General features: G+C 37.5%; 2 long non-coding RNA genes across 2 annotated transcripts; one reads left to right on the top strand and one right to left on the bottom strand.

The window, feature by feature from the left end:
* The first annotated feature begins 3,047 nt into the window (after positions 1–3,047).
* LOC133742407 (uncharacterized) lies at positions 3,048–4,934 on the top strand. The gene is made up of 4 exons (XR_009862555.1): positions 3,048–3,292; positions 3,732–3,797; positions 4,103–4,380; positions 4,752–4,934. It is a non-coding gene; the product is annotated as an uncharacterized LOC133742407 (long non-coding RNA).
* Positions 4,935–5,812: 878 nt separating this feature from the next.
* On the bottom strand, positions 5,813–6,601 carry LOC133743102 (uncharacterized). Its single transcript, XR_009862942.1, has 3 exons — positions 6,469–6,601; positions 6,295–6,375; positions 5,813–6,096 (listed from the first exon to the last, which is right to left on the bottom strand). It is a non-coding gene; the product is annotated as an uncharacterized LOC133743102 (long non-coding RNA).
* Positions 6,602–7,281: the final 680 nt, after the last annotated feature.

Below are 7,281 nucleotides of genomic sequence, written 5' to 3' on the forward strand. Positions count from 1 at the left end.
AAGTGGCATATTTCAACTGTTTCCCAAATTTCTCAACCAACTTGAAAGATGCAGCCCACTGTCTAAGACTGAGAGTCAAGACAGATGGTATATCAATGAAAGAAAATATGCAAGAACTTGCGATAGTATACAGAATATACTATAAACTGATGAGTACCACAGTAGAACCAAAGACAAGGATATCAAATATCTCAGGTCTTACTACTGGATTTCTCACCAGTCAGAAGAACCATTCACAACAAATTCACAAGGTTACTTGGAATGAAGTAACTTTCCCCATTGAATGGAAATTATATGGTCTAAAGAAACCACCAAAAAGTGCTAAAGCAACAATCTATGAAAGTAGAAAGATTGGAGATATCAGTCTAAAATTTGATGATCACAGAAAAAGTGATGTCGGTCCTGAGAATATCAGGATAAACATAAATTTCAAGAGATGCAACAGTACTAGAGAGGCAAGTACTAGTGGCACCAAATTTGTTATAGAAGAACCAACAGATCCTATTACTGAAGAAGAACTAGAAGCTGATCTAAATAGACCAGTAAATATGCTTAGAGCAAAAAAACTCTATGAACTCTATGATGAAGCAGAATCTTGCAAAAATATTGAACGATTAGAACAACTAATCGAAGAAATGAAAATTTTCAAAATAGGAAAGGTAAGAAAAGTCCTTCCTTATCAAGATATAGAAATGGAAGACGGAGAAAGCTCCAATTCCAAAACTTTCATCATCAGAGAAAAGGGTAAGTTGGCATCGACACAATTTCAATTCCATTGATAAAGGCGTATGCATTCGAGCTTATCCTGCTGGGACTGAATGTTAGAGATAGAGTATTAGATGTATCAACGTTCAAACAGAATTCCTTGTATATTGTCTCCACATTTTCAGCATTTGTATTAAGAGAAGCATTGAAGTTGTTGAGAAGGGCATAGCCACTGGCTGTGACAAAGAAAAGGGCATCTGACCGAGTGAAGTTGGGATAGGAAACAGGATAGAAATACAAGCGAATGAACTTTTGGCCGGTCGTTATGGGAATGCTGTAAGTAAATTCAGAGCGGGAGATCAGTGTTGTGGTGTATGGCACTTGGCTGGAATGAGGTGGTGCTTTTCTGGCTTGGGACATATAACCAACTTATTGTACTTCTATGGGGTGAAGATCGATTTGAGTAGATATCTCCTGTCCAAATTCGGTTGTCAATATTATTGGACTGGTTGCCTGAAGAACCACAATTGAGAGCGATATCATCGGTGGGAGTGTATATGGGGCGCAACTCTCTGGCCATGATCAACATGACCATGTGTTGAAACAAGAAAAGGTAGACAGGAGCAAGAGTTGGTTTCATGGTCACTACCGATTAAGCTTTTGCTGCTGGGGACAATATTATTGATATGCTCGAAAAGAGTGCCAATTTAAACCCTGAAAAGAAACATTGTTAGTATAGAATAAGCAGGGATCGTTCAAACCGGGGATTGAGGGTACTTACATGCAACACACGAAATTAATAAGGGTCACACAACAATTGCACACGAAAATTGAAAGAACAAACATGAATGTAACGTAAACAACATATATATAGACATACAATTTCGAATTAGAGAGAGAAATACATGTGAGAATGAGTTTTGGAATCCTACTCCTACTTATATACATTTTACAAGTCATAGTCACATTAGGAATCCACATACAACAAGGATTACTAGTCATGCACTAATTAGGAAACCAAATACAAGTAGGAAACAAAATCCCTAAGAAACACCAACAAAAATCCCTAAAAAACACATAACAAATCTCTAAAAACCACCAAAACAATTCCTACAAAACACCAACCATAAAATTCGGCCAAAATTAATTTCAACAATATTATTTACGATTTCTTTAAGTATTTTCAGATTATATTAACTATTATTTACGACTTAATGAACAATTTCAGATTATTAACAAGTATATTTTACGTGTACATGCCTTCTAAAGCCCTAAACCGATTTTACATATGTACAAGAACATGAAAACGTACGAACAAGGGGGTTTTATCCGATAACAATTATGCTCTATAAGCATTTCATTTTTGTTTTTTTTTTTTTTTGCTCTGAGGTACTCTGGATTGTCTCCAAATTGTTATTAATTTGCCGATTTGTTTTGAAAAAAAAAAACCTTTCTTTATTAGAGAATTTTTATCTGGAGTTGTATATGATTTTGTTTATTTCCAACTAACATGGATCACAGTACATGTCAAGATATATACCAAATTTAGACATTCGCCTCCCTTTCAAAAAATCTGAGAAGCTAAAAGGCTACTTATATATCCTGTGTTTTCTTCTTATCACATGGATTATTTTGTAGTAAACAAGCATAAGATTGATTTTACATGTCTCATTTGGAGTAGCAGGACTGAATTGGGTTAGATTCCTTGACCAAATCAATGAGCAGTTTCATCATAATCTACAGAAAAAAAAAAAAAAAAAACTAGAGAGGGCACAAGTCTGATATTGAAGCCTCTCTTTATTGTAATGCACAATCATCTTAGAGTTTCAAACTGGATTGAGGTTTGCAAAAGCCTTAGAGTTTTATCAATCATTGTCAAGCTTGAACCAGGTAATTAAAACATTTGATTGATAGAAATAACAACCCAATTCATTGGCCCAATTTCAAGTACAAGACAACTAAGCCACGTTTAGCATCATCCAGCTGTCCTATCTTCGTACATAGTACCTGCATTCACAAATTGTTGTAGGGGTGAGCTTTTATCCTCGCTGCTCAATAAGACTCTACTGTTACGTCCCGAACCTAAAATTTTACTAGTTTACTAGTCATTGGAAGATAAACTAGTAAATTTTTTGTTCAGGTCAGTTTTTGAGAAAATTTTCTTTATGAAAGTCGTGGAAGAGATTAAACCGAGTCCGTGAATATGTAGTACGCTTAAATCGGATTTCGTATGCGAAAATTATAGGTATTTTCGTGTGAGGGGCATTTTGATCATTTTATCATACCTTAATTAAATTGGGACTGGAGCAGCCATAATTCTCCGCCATTTTCACGACCAAACAGAAAAGGAGAGAGAAAGAGGGAGAGGACCTCTCCTTGAGCCGCCACCAAACTTCCACGACCGGCGCCAAATCCGGCAAAACTTTTTACACCAATCTCTTCCTCTCCTCATGGGCTTTCTATTGATACTAGTTTCATAATTTATTTTCACTTATGTGCAATGAATCGAAGGAGAGAAGATTTGACAATTTTTCCAGCTATTTTTCAATTTCCGGCCAAACCATCGAGAATTTGGAGAAACCCCAAGGTATAAAGTTGTTCCTTACCTCATGGGCTTTCTTTTGAGTATAATATTGTATATATATTGGAGGATTTTGGAAATTGTAATTCCGGCCACCATGATCCACCGCGGCCCCGCTGTCTCCGGCGGCCTTTCATGGCCATTTTTATCTTTTTTTAAGCTTTATTATACTTCTTAGAATGTGATAGTATTAGTCCAAGTAAAGTTGTTGAAATTTGGATGAGAAATTAAGGTTTTATGTTGAGAATAAATTGGGAAAATTGTGAATTTGAAGTGTTGGACTTAGAGGGAGCTAGTGGAAGAAAGTTAAGATGAATATTTGATGATAGAAAGACTTGGGTGACGTACATCAAGGAGAGGATACGATTTGCAATGATGCATTCACATTTCTTTACTCAGTTTATCGGAATTGAGCTTAATGTATTCATAAATTACTATTGGCTAGGTAATCCGGTTGAGCAAGCTTCTAAGGATATTCCCGAGATGGGACTCACCTAGTCACCCTTTCATTGTGAGTGGACATTTGCTTTTAATAAGTTAATTGTGCATGCAGTATTTTTATTATTTTCCGATTAATATTATGAATTTATTATTTTAAAGATCTTATGATTTATGTGATTTATCGAGATTTCTTGATTTATGTTTTCAACGAGTTATTTATGATTTATCGTCAAGGAGTATATTTTGAGTTATGGAGGATTTACAGAGTTTTGGCGATATTATGCTTTCGACAATTTATTATTGAATTACCGAGTTAATATTGAGTTTCTTTTCCGAAAGCATTTATTAATGAGAAATTTATGAGTTGGATTTCAGAGTATTTAATTAAGGAGGTAAATATGTCAGCGCATACATGCATTACCTGGTCGGCAGTCCCATCCAGGTAATAGTCTGGTCGGTAGTACCCTCCAGAATATTCCGGTCGGCAGTACCCTCTGATGCGTCATCTGGTTGGCAGTACCCTCTAACTATCTATGCTTAGTCGGCAGTACCCTCTAACTATCTATGCTTAGTCGGCAGTACCCTCTAGCCATCACCTCCTCGTCCGGTCGGCAGTCCCCTCCGATGCGTCCTTGATCAGCAGTCCCCTCCAGGTAGCATGAGATGACTAGCCGGCAGTTCCCTCTAGTCATCGCCTATTTACAAATATTAGTACTTTAATGAGATTTTTTAGACTACGAGATTTCCGAGATTTCTGAATGATTTTGAGGTACTTATGATATGAGATTTTAAAGAGATTTCGAGATGGTCTTCGAGAGGTTTACAATACGTGTTTGAGATTCCAGTAAATAGAAGGATTAAGAGTATTTTCAAGACTTTACTGCATGCTTGGTTTTTAAGAGAATAATTTGGGAAAACATTAAATCTTGTATTTGTTTTCCTTCGAGATTACTTGTTTTTCATCCACTCACTCTAACGGTTTTTAAATGCTTTTCCCCTGGGCCCTTCGGTTTCAAATGCTCAGTTTGCAGGCTAGATTAGTTGAGGTCATGCGTACATGGAGTTGAGGCATAGCTGTCACAGCTTCCGCATTGTAGAATGTACGATCCTTTACATTTCTATTCCATCTTCTTGTATACCTTGTGCATTAGATTGCTTTGATAACCCGTGTGATTAATATTCTTAAGTTGAGAATTGTTTTGTGAAATGGGAGATGTTGTGATTTGGGGAGCAGGGTGGCTCCAGAAGAATAATGATGGATTGTTTAGAAGTTTAATTATCTTTCTACAGATTTTGGGTAGTCCATTTTTAGGGAAAGTTCCGCCAAATTTTTGGTAGAATTTCTTCTAATATGGGCCCCGCAAAGCCACTTCGGATTTCAGGGTGAAATCTGGGGCGGATCCTGTCATCTACCCCCAACTAGGTCTGAAAACAACTTAAAACATGGGTGCCAGTAAGTAAGTGAAAAACGATGCATATCAATAAAAATGTTTGCAACACATTTGTTAAAATGTAAGCAGGGCCCAGATGGAGAAAAACAAACCTAATGACCAATCATAAAGCTAACTACAACCTTACCACAATTTATATTGTTCATACCGGCAAGGTGTAGCGAGAATGTCCACTTACGCCGTATCACCTATAGGATCAGTGCCACACCACAAAAGGTGTCAAACATTATTCAGTCCATACAGCCCCTCCGGAGGTTCAGGGGATCGAAGCCCAAGGAAGTCGCTATGCTCATCTCACTCTCCGGTCATTAAACAGTAACTCAAACACCGCCAAATATAAATTTTTCATGCATCAAATATTTACGATAAAAACATATGCATAAAAATCACTAACTGAGGCAAGTCTAGAATCCCCTATCTAGTATATCGCAGCTATAACTTTATTCGCCTTTCTAGGCCAATGCCACCACCCTTCACGTTCTGGATAACTGGAGTCCCTAGTTCGACATTTTCAAGTTAATGACACTAATAAGATCGTACAATTTGACTTTACGAAGGTAGTCAAGCAAAATAGTATTTAACTTCCAGAATTACAATATTTCACTGACCGTCCCAATTTACTATGGGCACCCATCCTATAGTCAATTTCACGACCATTTACGATCTAAAGCAAGTAACATACAAGGTCTTAAACTTTCCATGACCAACTCAACTTCATAATTCCATAAAACCTTGAAACTTTATAACCGGGTTCTAGTTTAGTTAACAGATAACAATCGACTAAATAACTCTTCTGCTAAATAACAATCGATTATACATTTCGCCATCACTCCCATTCTTCTCTGTGGAACTCAAAATGAACTTGGACAGTCCTTGTTCAATTATACAATTCGCCTTTAAAATCTCCGAGTTGAACTCCTATGTTATAAGGACAGCCAAAGATCAGTAGGTCACCAATTGAGATTAAAAATTAATTGAGGAATACTCAACCACTGCTACTATCAATAATCTCGCTGTGCTCACACAAGCCAAATATCAACTTTTCCAAATCTCAACCAAACATCAATTTCAATCATATAATCGTGTAGAACTTGACGAGTAGAGTTGGTTTCTTACCTTAATCATCACCAACAGTGACTGGAATCGTCGGAGAACTCAAGAAAACTGCCGGAACAGTAACCTCGGCATTGGCCGGCGCTACCCAAAACATCAATTCGTTCAGAACTCAACCAAAATAAAAAACTAAATGTACACAGACGTAGAACTCGACAAAAGGATTACGTTTTGTACCTCATGCATCGCGAACCGCTGTCGGAATCACCAGAAAATACGCCGGAAGGTCAGAAACTTTTGGCGTTCGCATCTCTTTCTACTGTCAGGGACCTATTCTAATTGATTTCTTATTACTCCTAATATGGTTATGAGTCTCTTGATTTGCTAGAATATTGTTTATGCAGTAGATGTCGTTTCCATTTTATGATATGTCGTTGAATGAATGTTAGTTAGCTGTGATGCCAGCTGTAGGAATCTTGAGACCGTTTTGCATAGGATCATTATTGATGATTGACGTGTGTCAATCTTCACATGTATTGCACCTGGGCATTGCATTCCATGTTAGAGAAGTTCTTGCGTGGGGCAGCCACACGGACACGTGGTGTGGCAGTCCAAACACTACCCAGTAGGGGGGATGTTTTGGGTATTTTACTTTAAAAAGCAGGGACAGTTTCGAAAAAGGGAGAAAAATTTTGGTTTTTTATTGGAGGGCCGCACCGCCATGTGGTGCGGCAGCCCCTATGCAAGAATTTCTCTCCATGTTATAAGCATTGTAATGGTTTGAGACCGATATCGATCAATTTTGAATAGAATTTTCATTTCGTTTTCTCTTTCATTTTGAGTCTCTATACCCAGCGATTGGACGATCAAAATTAATAGGCAGAACCACCGTGAAAAGAGGAGTCGAACGTGACCGGTGAACCGCCGTCGTGCAGGGGCGGATCCAGGGCTAAAAAAAAAAAACACACATGGTAAATACCATGTGTTTTTTTTTTTTTTGGAACACTCTTTTCCTTTCTCAAGCCCCACCGAATTACCGAAGTCCCGAAC

The sequence above is a fragment of the Rosa rugosa genome, chromosome 4 (genome assembly GCF_958449725.1).
Source record: "Rosa rugosa chromosome 4, drRosRugo1.1, whole genome shotgun sequence".
NCBI lineage: Eukaryota > Viridiplantae > Streptophyta > Magnoliopsida > Rosales > Rosaceae > Rosa > Rosa rugosa.